Raw genomic sequence first — 20,659 nt, forward strand, 5'->3', positions numbered from 1 at the left:
TGGACACCATTCTCATCCTGATAGTGGTTAGTTTAGACCAGGGATCCCCAACCCCCGGGCCACAGACCGGTACCGGTCCGCAGCCTGTTAGGAAGCAGGCCACAAAGCCGGAGGTGTGTGATGGGCAAGCGAGCGAAGCTTCATCTGCGCTCCCCATCGTTCACATTACCGCCTGAGGCATCTCCCCCACCCACACCCCCAACCGTGGAAAATTGTCTTCCACAAAACCAGTCCCTGGTGCCAAAAAGGCTGGGGACCGCTGGTTTAGACACTCCATTTCACACATCAGTTTCCCTAGGACTTTGCCCAAAGTTAGCAAAAAGCCAAGCACAGGGTAGTTGTCAACTAATCTCACAAGGATGGTTAACTGAAATGATTAAGTAACGAGGCTCTCTAGAGTCACAGAATATTGCAGTTTAGAGACCTAGACACTTGTCTAGTCTTTGGTCTAGTCCAACCTCTTCACTTTACAGATAATCCTAGAGTAAGGAAGGGCTAAGTGACTACTTGTCCAAAGTCACAGATAGATCCCTGACACATAACAGGTCCCTACTGCTGTCACCACCGCTAAGGTTCCCCTAAGATACACAATTTGAGAGCCCATCCTGTGTATAAGGCCTACTTGACCTTTTTTTTTTTTTTTTTTTTGTCTGCACCACACAGCATGTGGGCTCTTAGTTCCCCAACCAGGGATCGAACCCACACCCCCTGCATTGGATGCTCAGAGTCTTAACCACTGGACCACCAGGGAAGTCCGCCTATTTGCCTTCTAAAACAGTAAATCATCCCACTTGTCAGGCAAACAGAACCCATGATATTAACCACATTTACTATTTCGTAGTTGACCTAGCAAGTGATAGTTATTATTTTCTGATTTTATCTCCCAAAATAAAATATGTTACAATGTTCACCAAACAGGAGTTTGGGAAACCAGGATGATAAAAGGGAAAAGGGGTAGAAACCAAAGGAGACCAGGCAGTCTGAACCATGACCAAATGATGCCACAGTTAGGCATGTGTCTAGATTCTGCCATTACTGCCACTTCTGTTTTGACACCAAAATTCTCTCCACCACCAGGCTGAATTCTAAACTAGCTCTACTTCATACTCTTTGCACCAGATTCAAAGTCTGAAATGGTGTGAGAGCCTGATGGTTAAGTTCATGTCATAAAACTTTGTGCTCTACCAACTAGGATCAGGGAGAGAGCAATTCCTTCATTTCTTCAGCTTCCCTAGAGGGGTTTAGGGCTCTGCTTCCTAGCAGGACTCTAGCAATCAAGTCAGTGTTACTGGATATTCTTTCAATAAATTCCTTTCTGGGATGTCCCTGGCAGTCCAGTGGTTAAGACTCCGCACTTCCACTGCACGGGGCGCAGGTTCAATCCCTGGTGAGGGAACTAAGATCCTGTATGCTGCACAGCATGGCCAAAAATAAAATTAATTAAAAAAATAAAAAATAAATTCCTTTCTGCCTAAGTTAACCAAAGTCAATTTCTACTGTTTATAAGCAAGAACTCTGAGTAATACCTAATTATAAAAATCATCCGGCCAAAGAGGAAATGCAGATGGCTAACAGGCACATCTGCATGTTAGCAGGTACTCAACATCGCTAATCAGGGAAATGCAAATCAAAACTACAATGAGATATCACCTCACACCTGTCAGAATGACTATAATCAAAAAGAACACAAATAACATGTTGGCGAGGATGTGGAGAAAAGGGAACCTTTGTGCACTGTTGGTGAGAATGCAGCCACTGTGGAAAACAGTATGGAGATTTATCAGAAAACTAAAAAGAGAACTACCATATGACCCAGCAATTCCATTCCTGGGTATATATCCAAAAAAACCAAATAAACCAAAAACACTGAAAATCTTCTGGGAATTTTGTTAAAATGCATATTTGCAGGCCACACTCCAGATTCACTGTATCAAAAAACAGAGACCTGTAAATCTCTACTTCTAAAAATCAGCCCAGACCAGGGACAAAGATAAAAGGTTCAGTCCAACAAGAAAACACTCCTAAAGGTTTATACACCAAAGAGCTTCAAATTACATTCTTTCAGAAAAAACAAAGGAGAAACAAATCTACATATAGTTGGAGACTTCAATACCCCTCTCTCAATTGACAAACTACTAGACAGAAAATCAGCAGGATATAGAACTTTATGACACACATTTATAGAACACCCACCCAACCAACAGCAGAATACACATTCTTTTCTGCCCGTGGAACATTCACCAAGATAGACCTCGTTCTGGGCCATAACATTAACCTCAAAGGATTTAAAAGAATTGAAATTATAGAATGTGTTCTCTGACTCAAATGCTATCAAAGCTAGAAATAAAGATGACAGGAAAATCTCCAAACACTTCTAAACAATCCACAGGTCAAAGAAGTCTCAAGAAAAATAAAAAATAACATTGAATGGAATGAAAATACAGCATATTAACTTTGTTGGACACAGATAAATAGGAACAAAAATAAAATACTTAGGAATGAACTTAAGAAATGTATTACATATATGAAGATATTTTTCATGTCCCTACTAAGGGACATGAAAAATTGAATAAATTTGTTTAGTTCTTAGAAAAATGCAGTATTGTTTTAAAAAATGGTTCTCAAAGTAATCTGTAGTAACTCTAATGGATTCTCAATCAAAAACCCAGTAGTATTTTTGAGTCAATCTGGTGGGAAAAACTGATTCTAAAGTTAATTTGAAAGCATTAACATGTCTAAAAAAAATCAAGACACTTCTGAAAACATGTGCGGGTGAGGGAATCTGGGGAGGTTATTTGGCTAAGAGGCACTAAACAAAGTTTCAATCATTAACAATATGATATCAGTGCCAAAATAGATCAGTAAAACAATGAGTCACAAAATGGATCCAAGAATTTACGGAAATTTGGTTTTATAATAGGGGCATGTTAAATCAACTGAGAGGAGCCAGACAAAAGGATGATTAATGGCCTGGGAACAACCAGCTAAGCACTGTTTTCTTGCTTTGTTTGCTTGTTTTGTTTTGTTTTTGTTTTTATTGAGCTATAGGGGATGGCTTGGGAAATACGTCTGCAAGTTATGCCCTACTAGGGAAATGTCCATTCTAATTTTCCTGGGAAAGGTTTCAGAGCTTTTTCTTTTTCTTGGAGCTGCTGCTCTTGTTGAGTGGCTCCTCCTTGGAAGAGAATTTCCTCTTTTGCCTGGGGACCTTCTTGTTTCCTGACTCTTCAGGGTCACTAACTGGTTCCTCTTTGGGGAAAGATTTCTCCTTCTTGCTAAGACTTCCACTGCCAGCTGTTTCCCCAAGATCACTACTAACCAGCTCCTCCTCGGAAAAAGATTTCTTTTTTGGGGGTTTGGAGAAGGAGACAGATGGGTCTTCCATTCCATTCTCCTGAGGAGCCTCCTGGGGCTTTTGCTTTTGCTTCTTTTTGGGTCTTTCACTTGTCTCCTCACACTCTTCCAGGGTCCTACTGCTGCTTTCTGAAGGTGCCGGGGCAATCGCAGCCAGCCTTTTCTTTTCCTTCTTCAGGTGTTTCTTCTCCTGTTTCTCCAGCTTCCTAGTAATCTCGGCAGCCTCTTCCTCTGCCTGGCCAAAGAAAAGTGCTGAAAAGGCTTGAAGACCTCTGGTTCCCCAGTTCTCTCTCTTGGCTTTATTGAATCAGGCTCGTTAAATCAGTTTGTTTTGTTGCTTTTTAAAGCTGGACCTTTACCTCAGGTCTTAAGCATAAGTAAATTGTGAATAAATCAAAGAATTTAATGTTTTAGATGAAACATTGAAAGCCTTTGAACTTTCAGTGTTTAAGAAACATTTTTAGAAATATGGATTAATGAAGGCCATTAAGCATGACCCAAAACACTAACTCCTTAAGTGAAAATAATTGGTAAGTTGACTACAAAAAAATTTATATTTTGCATGCCAAAACCTTTGATATTAACATCATAAGGCAAACCATGAGCAATGAAAAAATATCTGTAGTATAATAATAAATAGCTAATGGCCTGAAGAAATTTTAGCAAATCCCATAAATAAGCAGTTTACCAAAAAAATACAAATGGATAATAAACAGATGAAAGATGCTCAGCCTTACTAATAACAAAGTACAAATTAAGATGAGATATGATTTATTGTCCACCATATCAAAAAAGGTTAAAAAAAGGGTTATTAGTGATGATGGAAAGAAACAGGGATGCTTGTTTAAGAGTGTGTTAAGGGCTTCCCTGTTGGCGCAGTGGTTAAGAATCCGCCTGCCAATGCAGGGGACAGGGGTTCGATCCCTAGCCCGGGAAGATCCCACATGCCGCAGAACAACTAAGCTAGTGAGCCACAACTACTGAGTCTGCACTCTATAGCCTGTGAGCCACAACTACTGAGCCCCTGTGCCACAACTACTGAATCCCGCGCCTAGAGCCTGTGCTCTGCAACAAGAGAAGCCACGACAACGAGAAGCCCGCGCACTGCAACAAAGAGTAGCCGCCGCTCACCGCAACTAGAGAAAGCCCGCGTGCAGCAACAAAGACCCAACAGAGCCCAAAAAATAAAAACAAATAAGTTAATTAATTAAAAAAAGAGTGTGTTAATATTAATATATCAAGGAGTATATAAATTTTTTAAAAAGATCCATTGTAATTTAAAATACGTACACCCTTTGACCTCAAAATTATCCAGTAGGCTTTTTCTACATAAGAATGCTTTTCCTGGGCTTCCCTGGTGGCGCAGTGGTTAGGAATCCGCCTGCCATGCAGGGGACACAGGTTCGAGCCCTGGTCTGGGAAGATCCCACATGCCGCAGAGCAACTAGGCCAGTGCGTCACAACTACTGAGCCAGCGTGCCACGACTACCAAAGCCCGCGTGCCTAGAGCCCGTGCTCCGCAACGAGAGAAGGCACCGCAATGAGAAGCCGGCACACCGCAATGAAGAGTAGCCCCCGCTTGCTGCAACTAGAGAAAGCCCGCACGCAGCAACGAAGACCCAATGCAGCCAAAAATAAAATAAATACAATAAATAAATTTATAAAATAAGAAAAAAAGAATGCTTTTCCTTAGACATACTCCGTGGTCATTCCCACATGACTCTGCCCTATTGTAGAGACCCTCCCTAACCACCCTATATAGCAGACCACTCCCATCACCATCTCCTTCCCCTGTTTTATATGTGTTTATATCAGTAATCATATGGAACATGTTAGCAAACTGTTTGTCCCTCGTCTATTCTCCACTAGAATGTCACGTCAAAGAATCTGGGACCTGGGTTTTCACAGTATGCGGAACATAAGAGAGCTCAATGACTAACATAGTTGCACAGTTACAAAGTTGTGCATGATGTTCAGTGCCCCGTTGTTTGTAAAAGCAGAGAGAAATAACATTAGAAACAACTTCATCAACAAGGTAATGGCTATCTAATTATACACGTCCCTACAATGGAAATCTATGCACCTACATAAGAGAATGAGGTTGATCTCCACACACTAACATAAAATGATTATTAATGAGAAAAGGCAATATGTAGATATATATGTAGGTGTGTGTGGATAGATGGATGGATGGACAGGTTTGCGTATGTGTATGTCTGAACATGGGCCTGTCCACATGTGTACGCACACACACGTGGATACATAGTGTAAAGAGGAGTCTGACTCCGCTTGATGACTGCTGACAGCCTTTAAGCCTCACCCTTCCCTCTTCCCCTTGTACCCCAATTTCTGAACAAACTGATAAGAAAGCCTGGATGCTTCATCCTTTGGTACTGGCAGGAGATTCAAACCACACAAGCCCCTGCCCTAGCATGGAAACCCACAAATCTGGCCGCAAGAAAAACCCCAGCCAATCTCCTTGCCTGCTCTCTCAGGCCATTTTGGATCTGCCTGAGAGGGCTACCCTTCCCACCCAGAGACCTCAGCTATGTAATTAAACAATAAACCTTTCATACCCTCTTGGTGTGTGTATGTGACATCAGTCTTGACATCTGACCCCCAATTTTTTGGGGGGGTGGGGAGGAGTGGAGGGAAGTTCCATCTGTCTCTGCAGGTGACCATAACAGGTAGATATATAGATAGATGTAGACATTTATTAAGTAAGTCTATCTACATATTTACAAGCCTCTAGTATAATATGTATGTAATAAGTTTATAGATACACACATCCAACTCTGGTATATTACTGATAATTACAGATATACCAAGAGAGACATAATATATATGCATAAAAAAGCATCTGGAAGGGGCTTCCCTGGTGGCGCAGTGGTTGAGAATCTGCCTGCCAATGCAGGGGACACGGGTTCGAACCCTGGTCTGGGAAGATCCCACATGCCACGGAGCAACTAGGCCCGTGAGCCACAACTACTGAGCCTGCGCGTCTGGAGCCTGTGCTCTGCAACAAGAGAGGCCGCGACAGTGAGAGGCCCGCGCACCGCGATGAAGAGTGGCCCCCGCTCGCCGCAACTAGAGAAAGCCCTCACACAGAAACAAGGACCCAACACAGCCATAAATAAATAAATAAATAAAAATTAAACTTAAAAAAAAAAAAAAAGCATCTGGAAGAATATACCCCAAACCATTAAGGCATACACTGGTGGTTATCTCTGGTGATAGCATTACAGAAAATTATTCCTTTCTCAGTTACACATTTCTGCGTTTGAAATTTTACAAGCAGGTAAGAGTACAAGATGGGGGCCTCATTGTACTCATGTACTACAGCCCCATAGTACATGTTGAGGATTTTGGTCTTTATTGTTGAGGAATGGCAAGGGCAAGATTATAAAGAGTTTAAGCACAAGAACAATGTAAGATCCACATGGATGCAGTGAGGAAAATGAGTTGAAGGAGAGTAAGAGCATACAGAGGAGACCAGGCAGGACGCTACCTTAGCCATCCAGGGAAAGGTGATGGTAGTTCAAACCAGAGTGGTGCTGGTGGTGGAAAAGGAGATAAGATTAAGGATTCAGCGTCTATTATTAGGATGTTAAATCCACATGGTTTGGGGACTGGCTATGATGATGAGAGAGAAGGGAACAGCAAAGGACAGTTCCAGGTTGGGTAGTGATGCCATGCACTGATGGAAACTGTGAAGAGGAGTGGGTTTGGGGAGAAATGTCATGATTTTACTATTGGACGTGGTGAATTTAAGGTGAGTTTGAGACATTCAAGCAGAAATGTTGAGGAGGTGAATGGATGTATGAATCGCAGCTCAGAAGAAAGGCCTAGACTAGAGATATAAAGATGGGAGTCATGAGCATATAGTTGGTGATGAAAATCATAAAAATAGGTGAAATCACCTAAGTGGAGAGTAAAATATGAAAAGATAAGGATCTAATATTGAGCAATAAGAATCCTCAGTGGGGGGGCGGGGATGAATTGGGAGATGGGGATTGACATACATACACTAATTTGTATAAAACAGATAACTAATAAGAACCTTCTGTATAAAAAAATAAAGAATCCTCAATAATAAAGAAAGAGTAGAGGAAGGTGTACCACACAGAGATTGAGAAAGAGGAGTGGAAGATGCAGGAGGAAGACCACAAAATGCAAGGTGACGATGCCGTAGGAAGGGGACAGAGCACGAGGGCGTGACCATCAGAACTGTATGTGAAGGAGAGGTCCCGCAAAAGGGAGGGTTAAAACGACATTTGGATTTAGAGACGTGGAGCTCACAGAGACCTTATCAAGCATTTTGTTGGAGTCAGGAAGGCTGCAGCCAGTTGGAGCGGGTGGACGAGTGAGTGGGGGGAAGGAAATGAGGACAGCGAGGAGGAAGAACTCTTTTACGTAGTTTGACTGGAAAGAAGAGGAAAGAGTGAGTCAATGGAGTTCACAGTACAGTTTGTCAGCTATGGAATCTTAACATTAAAATGCTGACCAGAAGGATTCCACACGGAGGGATAGATTGAAATCACAGGACAGATACAATGATAAACCTGAAAAACTCGAAGAGACTCAAATGAAAACCCATCAGAATGAGTTCAGTAAGCTGGCGGTTTGAAAATCAATAGACAAAAAACTTAATAGCCTCTCTAAATACAAATAACTAGTTAGAATGTTAGACTAGAAGTTATAATGAAAGAAAATCATCTATTTGCAATAACAATGAAAAGCCTTAAAATGCCTAAGAATAAACTTAACAAGATGTGCAGGATCTATTTGAAGAAAACAATAAAATCCCAGCAAGGAACACAGAAGAAACATTGAACAAATGGAGAGAAGAACCTTGTTCTTCAACAACACTAAGAAAAATAGTCAATTTTTCCTAAATTAACGGATACATTTAATGACTTAACAATTAACATCTTAATAGGATTTGGGCAGACAAGGGAGGCACATTGCAAACAAATGATTCTAAATCTTATCTGAGAAAGAATAGCAATGAGGTGGAGCTTACACAACCAGTTTTGAAAATGTACTATAAACCCCATCTGACTAATGAAAAGAATATGACAATGACGAAACCACACAGATCAATGGACTAAAATAGCAAGGCTAGAAATAGACCAAGTGACTGTGGGAATATAAAGCAGACATTTCTAATCCATGAGTAAAAATATAGGTAAATAAATGAAATAAATAGTTAAATAAATAAATAGTGTAAGGACAACTGGCCTGCCATATAGGAAATCATAAAGCTGTTTCCTGCATTAAACCTCACACTTCGATACTATGATGGCCTGAAAGAGGGCACATCAGGGATTTCTGGGTCAGACTTTGGGATACATTTCACTTTGAGAAAATTGATTAAGTTGTACACTTATGATTTGGCCACTTGTATATGTATGTCATATTTCAATAAAAAGTTTGCACACCTTTTCCCCCCAAAAAAGACAAGGCCAGAGAAGGACTGGAAGAAAAGAGATGTGTATTCTCAGAATTCTAATCATAGAACCCAGAATATTGATAAATTTGAGTGTCTATGAACTCTAAGTTTCCGTACAGAGAAAGAGGACCATAAACAAGAAGGAAAGACAAACAAAAAGATGGGAGGAACATTTGCACTATGTCAGGAAAATGATTAAAATCCTTTATATATATGAAGGACTCTCACAAATCAATGTATTAAAGACTGAATTGAAAAATGGACAAGGACCTGAGTGAACAAGCTAAAAAAGATAGCCAGTTAAAATATGAAAAGAACATTCAGTTTCATTCCTAATCAAAGAAACGTGAATTACAATATCAAAGAGATATCATTTATTGCCAGTAAGATTGGCAAAGATGAAAAAGACAAACAAAACTAGTTGGCCAGTATGTGAAGCAGCGAGGCCTACCACATTGGTACAACCTTCCCAAAGAGAATTTTAGCACAGTGTATCAAAATGGAAAATCGGCAGACCCCGTGACCTACCAATCCAATTTCTAGGAATTATCCTAAAGAGATAATTGCATAGTTGGATAAAAATGTAAGCACAAGGGTGCTTATAACTGTTGTTTATAATAGACAAATATCAAATAGTCTAGACATTTAACAATACAGAACTGACAAAGTTCTTGAAAGTAATTTTTGGAGTATACATATGACATTTTTCAGCATGAAAAAGGGCTTGACTTTTATTTTTATCAACATGAAAAATGTCTGTAACATATTGTTGCATGCCAAAAGCAGGCTATAAAAAGTCCATGAAGGTTTGGGTTCAAGATGAACCCACCTCCTCTCACGGACACACTGAATCTACAGCTACATACAAAATAATATCCTCTGAAAGAAACCCCAAAACTAGCTGAGTGACTCCTACACATCGGGCAAAGAATAAAACCCCACATCAAAATGGGTGGAAGAGGCTGAGACACAATCTTACCATGAACTCACCCCCAGTTCAGTGACCCACAGAAAGAGGGGAACTCACAACCTTGAGCTTCTCCATGAGGAGTGACGGGTTCAAACCCCACATCTGGCACCACAACTTTTAAGACCTGCACCTGAGAGATGAACCCGCAAAACATCTAGTTTTGAAAGCCAAGAAGGTTTGCAGCCACAACAACAAGACAAGGCTACAGCAAACCGAGCATTGTCCTTAGACGGCTCCCAGGGACTCACCTGGCTACCCACCTGGGGCCCAGTGCAGAGTCAGCCCACTGAAACACATCCAGTCTTTCTGTGAAAGAGGCTTACTTGCTTATTTTAAACCATCACCTTGTGGGGCAGGCCTCTACTGAAATACTCTGCAAAGATGAAGGCTGGCAGGTGCCATCTTTATGCTGTCCCTCTGCCTTGCTCCAAATCTCTGGTATCTCCCAAAAAGGAGCTTGTGTACATGTATGGTGTCCCCGTTTTTGTGGCTACTGCCCAGGGAACACCCCTTGATCGCCTGGCTCTGGTGGCCAGCAGGGTTTATGTTTATGGGTCCCACAAGACTGTAACAGAGAAAGAGTTCTTAACTACCTACACCCCAGGGTACAGCAGCAGAGAGCCAGCAGACTGAAACACCTTCTTTCTGGGAAAGAGGCCTGTAAGCTTATCTTCATAGCTGCAACCTGGGTGGCAGGCTTCTAATTAAACACACATCTAGGGACCAACTATAATCCTCTCCAGAGACCAGAAGACTGGCTGGTGCCATCTTCCTGCTCTCCCTCTGCCCACTCCCAAAGTAGTAAAAATAACTATAACTACAATAATGTGTTAATGGATACACAAGATAAAAATATGTGAATTGTGATATCAAAAACAAAGTGTGGGTGGAGAGTAAAAATGTAGAGCTTTAGAAAGCATTTGAACTGGAGCTGCTATCAAATCAACTGTTGTATCTCTAAAATGCCTTATGTAAGTCTCATTGTAGCCACAAAGCAAAAACCTAGAGTAGATACACAAAAGAGAAAGAGAAAGGAATCCAAGCATAGCATGACAGAAAATTGTCAAATCACAAAGGGAGAGCAAGACAAAAAGAAATGAACCAGGGAACAAAGACAGAAAACAGAGAAATGGCAATAAGTATATACCTATCAATACTTACTTTAAATGTAAAAGGACTAAATTCTCCAATCAAAAGACAGAATGACAATGGATTTTTCAAAAAATAACGAGACCCATCTATATGTTGCCTACAAGAGATTCACTTCAGATGTAAGGACGCACACAGACTGAAAGTGAAAGGATGAAAAAAGATACTCCATGCAAATGGAAACCAAAAAGAAAGCTAGGGTAGCTATACTTTTATCAGACAAAATAGACTTTAAGTGACAAAGAAGGTCATTACATAATAATAAAAGGGTCAATCCAACAAGAATATATAACATTTGTAAATACTTATGCACCCCATACAGGAGCACCTAAATATACAAAGCAAATATTAACAGATCTAAAGGGAGAAATAGATGTCAATACAGTAATAGTAGGGGACTTTAATACCCCACATTCACCAATGAATGAATGAATAATATCCAAAATATAAAAAAACTCATACAACTCAATAACAAGAAAACAATTCAATGTAAAAATGGGCAGAGGATATGAAGAGACAATTTTCCAAAGATGACATACAGATGGCCAACAGGTATGTGAAAATCTACTCAATATCACTAATCATCAGGGAAATGAAAATTAAAACCACAGTGAGATATCACCTCACACCTGTTAGAATAGCTATTATCAAAAAGGCAAGTGATCACAAGAGCTGGTAAGGATGTGGAGAAAAGGGAACACTTTTGAACTTTAAGACCCCACATTCACCAATGGTGGGAATATAAATTGGTGCAGCCAATATGGGAAACAGTATGGCAGTTCCTCAAAAAATTAAAAATAGAACTACCATATGATCCAGCTATTCCAGTTCTGGGTAATTATCTGAAAGAACCAAAAATACTAACTTGAAGAGATATCTGCACTCCCATGTTCATTGCAGCATTATTTGCAACAGCCAAAACATGGAAACAAGCTAAGTGTCCATCAGTGGATGAATGGATAAAGTAAATGTGGTATGTATATATATACAGTGGAATATTATTCAGCCATCAAAAAAGAAGGAAATCCTGGCACTTACAACAGCATGGATGGACCTTAAGGGCATTATGCTCGGTGAAATAAGCCAGATAGAGAAAGACAAGTACTGTATCATCTCACTTATGTGGAATCTAAAACAAACAAACACTGTCACAGGTACAGAGAACAGATTGGTGGTTGCCAGCAGCAGGGGTGGGGGTGAAATGGGTGAAGGGGATCAAAAGGTACACATCCTCCAGTTGTAAAATAAATAAGTCCTGGGGATGTATGGTACAGCATTGGGACTATAGTTAATACTGTATTATATACTTGAAAGTTGCTAAGAGAATAAATCTTAAAAGTTCTCATTACAAGAAAAGAAAAATGTTTATGTATGGTGATGGATGTTAGACTTATTGTGATCATTTTGTAATATATATATATATGGAATCACTATGCTGTACACCTGAAATTAATGTAACATTATGTCAGTTATATCTCAATTTAAAAAGTATATGGAGATGGGATCAAGATGGTGGAGGAGTAGGACATGGAGCTCACCTTCTTCCACAAAAACATTAAAAATTGATCTACAAGTAGAAGGATTAACACAGAACACCGGCAGAAGACCTCAGACTTCTTGCCCGAAAGGGCAAGGAAACCTCCATGTAACCAGGTAGGACAAAAGGAAAAAGAAAAAGAAAGGAGTTGGGATGGGGCCTGCACCCCAGGGAAGGAGCTGTGAAGAAGGAAAGGTTCCTACACCCTGGGAAGCCCCCTCAGTGGTGAGGGAGATCAGCCTGGATGGAGGGGGAGCTTCAGAGCCTTGGAGGAGTGCACAGAAACCGGTTTGTGGAAGGCAAAACAGAAAGTAACTTGCACAGAAGGTCAGCACTGCCACCTTGCACCCCTCAGGCTGAGACACTCATCTGTTGCTGCAGGTGGGGGCTGGGTGCTGAAGCTCAGGCTTCAGAGGCCAGACCCAGGGGTAGGACTGGGGTTGGCTGTGCAGAGACAGTCTGAAGAGGCTGGACTGTGGCAACTGAGAGTGTACATAGAAGACGCCTGGGCACACCAGAGAGGCAAGATGCCATTATTGGGGGGTGCACAAGGAGAGGGGCAGGACCACCATAAGAGCTTCTTTCCCTATGAGCATTCTCAGGCAATAGGACACTGCCAACAGGAGCAGGACATTAGTCACCGCCACCGCTACAAGACCCATGAGCAGGTGCCAAGGACTGCCCTCCCGTCCCAGGAGTGTGCAGACTGCAGCTACCCCTAGGAAACCCACAAGCAGACACCAAGCCCTGCCCCTGCTGTCCCAGAAGTGCACTGCCCGCAGCTGCCACTATGAGACATGTGAGCAGGTGCCATGCACTGCCCTCCCATCCCAGGAGTGTACGGACCACAGCCACCCCTAGGAGATCCACAAGCAGGTGCCAAGCCCTGCCCCTGCTGTCCCAGGAGTGCACTGGCCACAGCTGCCACTATGAGACCTTCAAGCAGGCGCCAAGTGCTGCCCCCACCATCCTAGGACTGCACAAGGGCCACCACACCTGCACACCCCATATCAAGTGGATAACGGCCAGCACACACTGATGAAAGAGGCAGCAAGCATCCAAACTAAAAGCAGCCCCTTGATTCTGGACAAGATGGCGGAGTAGAAGGACTTGAGCTTACCTCCTCTCCTGAAAACACCAAAATCACAACGAACTACTGAACAACAATCAACATAAAAGACTGGAACCCACCAACAAAAGATATTGTACATTCAAAGACAAAAAAAATCCACAACAAGACCATAGGAGGAGTGCTTTCATGACATAATCAAATCCCATACCCACTGGGTGGGCAACTCACAAACTGGAAAATAATTATATCACAAAGATTTTCCCACAAGAGAGTTCTGAGCCCCACATCAGTCTCCCCAGCCTGAGGGTCTGGCACTGGGAGGAGGAACGCCCCCAGAGCAGTTGGCTTTGAAGGCCAGTGGGGCTTGAGTACAGGAGCTTCACAGGACTGGGGCAAACAGAGACTCCACGCTTGGAGGGCACTCACAAGGGTTCAAATACACTGGGACCCAACACAAAGCAGCAACTCCATAGGATCCTGGGCTGGACCTACCTGCGGGTCTTGGAGGATCTGCTGAGAAGGCAGGGGTCGGCAAATGCTAACAGCCAGAAAAGGAGAAATCAACAGTAATACAATAATAGTGGGGGACTTTAACACCCCACTTACATCAATGGATAGATCATCCAGACTGAAAATCAATAAGGAAACACAGACCTTAAATGACACATTAGACTAGATGCACTTAATTGATATTTATAGAAGATTCCATCCAAAAACAGCAGAATACACTTTCTTCTCAAGTGCACATGGAACATTCTTCAGGATAGATCACGTCTTGGGACACAAAATCAAGCCTCAGTAAATTTAAGAAAATTGAAATCACAGCAAGCATCTTTTCTGACCCCAGTGCTATGAGATAAGAAATCAATTACAGGAAAAAAAAGAACTGTAAAAAACACAAACACGTGGAGGCTAAACAATACGTTACTAAACAACCAATGGATCACTGAAGAAATCAAAGAGGAAATCAAAAAATACCTAGAGCCAAACGACAATGAAAACACAATGATCTAAAACCTATGGGACACAGCAAAAGCAGTTCTAAGAGGGAAGTTTATAGCAATGTAATCTTACCTTAGGAAACAAGAAAAAGCTCAAATAAAAAACCTAAGCTTACACCTAAAACAACCAGAGAAAGAAGAACAAAGAAAACCCAAAGTTAGTAAAAGGAAAGAAATCATAAAGATCAGATCAGAAATAAATGAAATAGAGATGTAGAAAAGATCAATAAAACTAAAAGCTGGTTCTTTGAGAAGATAAACAAAATTGATAAACCATTAGCCAGACTCATCAAGAAAAAGAGGGAGAGGACTCAAATCAATAAAATTCGAAATGAAAAAGGAGAAGTTACAACAGACACCACAGAAATACAAAGCATCCTAAGAGACTACTACAAGCAACGCTATGCCAAAAAAATGGACAACCTGGAAGAAATGGACAAATTCTTAGAAAGGTTTAACATTCCAAGACTGAATCAGGAAGAAACAGAAAATATGAACAGACCAATCACAAGTAATGAAATTGAAACTGTGATTAAAAATCTTCCAACAAACAAAAGTCCAGGACCAGATGGCTTCACAGGTGAATTCTATCAAACATTTAGAGAAGAGCTAACACCCATCCTTCTCAAACTCTTCCAAAAAATTGCAGAGGAAGGAACACTCCCAAACTCATTCTATGAGGCCACCATCACCCTGATACCAAAACCAGACAAAGATACTACAAAAAAAGGAAATTACAGACCAATATCACTGATGAATATCGATGCAAAAATCCTCAACAAAATACTAGCAAACAGAATCCAACAGCACATTAAAAGGATCATACACCATGATCAAGTGGGATTTATCCCAGGGATGCAAGGATTCTTCAATATACGCAAATCAATCAATGTGATACACCATATTAACAAATTGAAGAAGAAAAACCACATGATCATCTCAATAGATGCAGAAAAAGCTTTTGACAAAATTCAACACCCATTTATGATAAAAACCCTCCAGAAAGTGGGCATAGAGGGAACCTTCCTCAACATAATAAAGGCCATATACGACAAACCCACAGCAAACATCATTCTCAACAGTGAAAAACTTGAAAGCATTTCCTCTAAGATCAGGAATGAGACAAGGATGTCCACTCTCACCACTATTATTCAACATAGTTTTGGAAGTCCTAGCCACGGCCATCAGAGAAGAAAAAGAAATAAAAGGAATACAAATTGGAAAAGAAGAAGTAAAACTGTCACTTTTTGCAGATGACATGATACTATACATAGAGAATCATAAAAATGCCACCAGAAAACTACTAGAGCTAATCAATGAATTTGGTAAAGTTGCAAGATACAAAATTAATGCACAGAAATTTCTTGCATTCCTATACACTAATGATGAAAAATCTGAAAGAGAAATTAAGGAAACACTCCCATTTACCATTGCAACAACAACAAAAAAAAATACCTAGGAATAAAGCTACCTAGGGAGACAAAAGACCTGTATGCAGAAAACTATAAGACACTGATGAAAGAAATTAAAGATGATACCAACAGATGGAGAGATATACCATGTTCTTGCATTGGAAGAATTAATATTGTGAAAATGACTATACTACCCAAAGCAATCTACAGATTCAATGCAATCCCTATCAAATTACCAATGGCATTTTTTACGGAACTGGAACAAATCATCTTAAAATTTGTATGGAGACACAAAAGACCCCGAATAGCCAAAGCAGTCTTGAAGGAAAAAAACGGAGCTGGAAGAATCAGACTCCCTGACTTCAGACTATACTGTATAGTATACAAAGCTTTGTATACAAAGCTACAGTAATCAAGACAATATGGTACTGGCACAAAAACGGAAACATAGATCAATGGAACAAGATAGAAAGCCCAGAGATAAACCCATGCACCTATGGTCAACTAATCTATGACAAAGGAGGCAAAGATATACAATGGAGAAAAGACAGTCTCTTCAATAAGTGGTGCTGGGAAAACTGGACAGCTACATGTAAAAGAATGAAATTAGAACACTCCTTAACACCATACACAAAAATAAACTCAAAATGGATTAAAGACCTAAATGTAAGGCCAGACACTATAAAACTCTTAGAGGAAAACATAGGAAGAACACTCTTTGACATAAATCACAGCAAGATCTTTTTTGATCCACCTCCTAGAGTAACGGAAATAAAAACAAAAATAAACAAATGGGACCTAATGAAACTTCAAAGCTTTTGCACAGCAAGGGAAACCATAAACAAGACGAAAAGACAACCCTCAGAATGGGAGAAAATATTTGCAAATGAAGCAACTGACAAAGGATTAATCTCCAAAATTTACAAGCAGCTCATGCAGCTCAATAACAAAAAAACAAAAAACCCAATCCAAAAATGGGCAGAAGACCTAAATAGACATTTCTCCAAAGAAGATATACAGATGGCCAAGAAGCACATGAAAAGCTGCTCAACATCACTAATTATTAGAGAAACGCAAATCAAAACTACAATGAGGTATCACCTCACACCAGTTAGAATGGGCATCATCAGAAAATCTACAAACAACAAATGCTGGAGAGGGTGTGGAGAAAAGGGGACCCTCTTGCACTGTTGGTGGGAATGTAAACTGATACAGCCACCATGGAGAACAGTATGGAGGTTCCTTAAAAAACTAAAAATAGAATTACCATATGATCCAGCAATCCCACTACTGGGCATATACCCAGAGAAAACCATAATTCAAAAAGACACATGCACCCCAATGTTCATTGCAGCACTATTTACAATAGCCAGGTCATGGAAGCAACCTAAATGCCCATCGACAGACGAATGGATAAAGAAGTTGTGGTACATATATACAATGGAATACTACTTACTCAGCCATAAAAAGGAATGAAATTGAGTCATTTGTTGAGACGTGGATGGATCTAAAGACTGAAGAAAAGAGTCTTTTCTTTTACTCTGAAAGATCTTTAGTCTGATCTAAAGACTGAAGTAAAAGAGTCTTTTACTTCAGAGTGAAGTAAGTCAGAAAGAGAAAAACAAATATCGTATATTAACACATGTATGTGCAACCTAGAAAAATGGTACAGATGAACCGGTTTGCAGGGCAGAAGTTGAGACACAGATGTAGAGAACAAACGTATGGACACCAAGGGGGGAAAACCGCGGTGGGGTGGGGATGGTGGTGTGCTGAATTGGGCGATTGGGATTGACATGTATACACTGATGTGTATAAAATTGATGACTAATAAGAACCTGCAGTATAGAAAAACAAATAAACAAAAAACACAACTAATACTAAACTTTCTTTGGGTTATTTGTATGGAAATATGTTAATATAAATGTTTCAGACATTACAGGAAATTTCTAAAAATCTTATATGTTCTGATATAATGTTATAAGTCATAATTCTAGTTATTACTTTAAGATGTATATCTCAGAAATAACTAAATTTCCTTGTCAATTGCATTATTATGAACTTTCATCACATCTTTAACCATGGTCATTTTTAAGTCTTTTGTCATTTTCAGACAGTTCTGGGTGTACTCTGATACTTTTGCAAATATGTTCCTATAAAAGGGTTTCATCTTCAAGGAATTCATGGAAAAGACTCTGACAAGTACAGGTTTCTGGTAACTGACTATACTGCTGAACTGAATGAATAAGCATTTTCAGAACGCTAATGGAAAACTGATGAATTCGTAAAAGTGTTAACAAAGGATCAAGATAAGAAAATTAATTACATGGGACTGAGTGAACTGATGAGGATGATTATAATTTTTGTGACTTTCTGTTGGAATAAAAAAAAAAATCCCACAAGGACTCAGAGGCAAAAAATATACAAATCAATTTTCACTGCAAAGTAAAGGAGCTGTTACAGTGGAGGATTACTGGACTGAATGTCAATATTATGACATAGTATGAGTGTGTTTCGTGTTTGGTAATTGCAATCATTGTTGCTTTTGTTGTGGTCATCCATTTACAATGCTTGGTGTCAGTTTATTTATCTCTTGTAAAAATAAAATACAGTGTGTGTGTGTGAAAAAAAAATGAAGCAGGGAATTAGGTTAACTCTTGGGACTGGGTTGAATAACTAATCTAAAACGTACTGAGGGTAAAGCAGCTCTGTAAGAGAAAATATTGTGTTTATATATGAACCTTTTGAACTTGAAGTACTTGAGGGATACTTAGGTAGAAATGTATAGCAGGGCATTGGTTTCAAGTTTCTGAAACTCAGAAACAAGCCATTGGCCAAAAATACACATTTGGGAGTCACTGATTTTATTTGAAGTTATAGGTTTAGGTGAGGTTACCTAAATGTCATAATTATTATGATTTTATCATGATATTTTAAATTTAACTCCCTAAGTGGACAAAGTACTCTATTAAAATAATTAAGCAAATGCCCTGCATATTTGCCTTATAATAAATTACAGAATAATTATGTATATTTTTTATAATGTAAGTGCTTTCAGCATCATAGTGCTATTGGTTAATTTGGTCATTCCCCAAGTTTTAAAAAGACTCCAAATTTAGAAACTGAGAAAAAATTGTAGAATGATAGTGCCTTATTAAGAAGTTTTATGTATATCAAACCTTTGGATACCCACTGTACTCTAAGCTTTTTGAAATCCAATCAATCAAATCAATGTGTCTGAATTCTTCTAGCACAGAGTCTGGTACATAGTAGAAACTCAATAAATATCCGTTAAATGTGTGACAAAGATCTGTGTAGCAGTTGAACGAAACTGGAGATTAAATATATACAGAAAATTTTAAAAATAAATAAATAAAAAATAAAAGCTGGTTCTTTGAAAAGATAAACAAAATTGATAAACTTTTAGCCAGACTCATCAAGAAAGACAGGGAGAGAACTCAAATCAATAAAATTAGAAATGAAAAAGGAGAAGTTACAACTGACACCACAGAAATACAAAGGATCATAAGAGACTACTACAAGCAACTATATGCAAATAAAATGGACAACCTAGAAGAAATGGATAAATTCTTAGAAATGTAGAACCTTCCAAGACTGAACCAGGAAGAAATAGAAAATATGAACAGATCAATCACAAGTACTGAAATTGAAACTGTGATTTAAAAACTTCCAACAAACAAAAGTCCAGGACCAGATGGCTTCACAAGTGAATTCTATCAAACATTTAGAGAAGAGTTAACACCTATCCTTCTGAAACTCTTCCAAAAATTCCAAAAGGAGCAACACTCCTAAACTCATTCTATGAGGTCACCATCACCCTGATACCAAAACCAGACAAAGATACTACAAAAAAGAAAATTACATGCCAGCATCACTGATGAACACAGACACAAAGATACTCAACAAAATACTAGCAAACTAAATCCAAAAATACATTAAAAGCATCATACACCATGATCAAGTGGAATTTATCCCAGGGATGCAAGCATTCTTCAATATCCACAAATCAATCAGTGTGATATACCACATTAACAAACTGAAGAATAAAAACTATGATCATCTCAATAGATGCAGAAAAAGCTTCTGACAAAATTCAACACCCATTTATAATAAAAAAAAACTCTCCAGAAAGTGAGCATAAAGGGAACTTACCTCAACATACTAAAGGCCATATATGACAAACCCACAGCTAACATCATTCTCAACAGTGAAAAACTGAAATCATTCCCTCTAAGATCTGGAACAAGACAAGGATGTCCACTCTTACCACTTTTATTCAACATAGTTTTGGAAGTCCTAGCCCCAGCAATCAGAGAATAAAAAAGAAATAAAAGGAATCCAAATTGGAAAAGAAGTAAAACTATCATTGTTTGCAGATGACATGATACTATATATAGAAAATCCTAAAGATGCTACCAGAAAACTACTAGAGCTCATAAATGAATTTGGTAAAGTCGCAGGATACAAATTTAATACACAGAAATCACTTGCATTTGTATACACTAACAATGAAAGAGCAGAAAGAGAAATTAAGGAAATAATCCCATTTACCACTGCATCAAAAATAATAAAATAGCTAGGAATAAACCTACCTAAGGAGGCAAAACACCTGTACTCTGAAAACTATAGGACTCTGATGAAAGAAATCAAAGATAACACAAACAGATAGAAAGATATACCATGTTCTTGGG

The 20,659-nt window shown here is 39.4% G+C and overlaps 1 protein-coding gene across 1 annotated transcript in view; it reads right to left on the reverse strand.

Moving 5' to 3' along the window:
- Nucleotides 1-20,659, reverse strand: part of SVOPL (SVOP like) — a 78,848-nt gene that overhangs the window by 12,845 nt on the left and 45,344 nt on the right.

Source organism: Balaenoptera borealis (genome assembly GCF_965194805.1).
Source record: "Balaenoptera borealis genome assembly, chromosome: 7".
Taxonomy (NCBI): domain Eukaryota; kingdom Metazoa; phylum Chordata; class Mammalia; order Artiodactyla; family Balaenopteridae; genus Balaenoptera; species Balaenoptera borealis.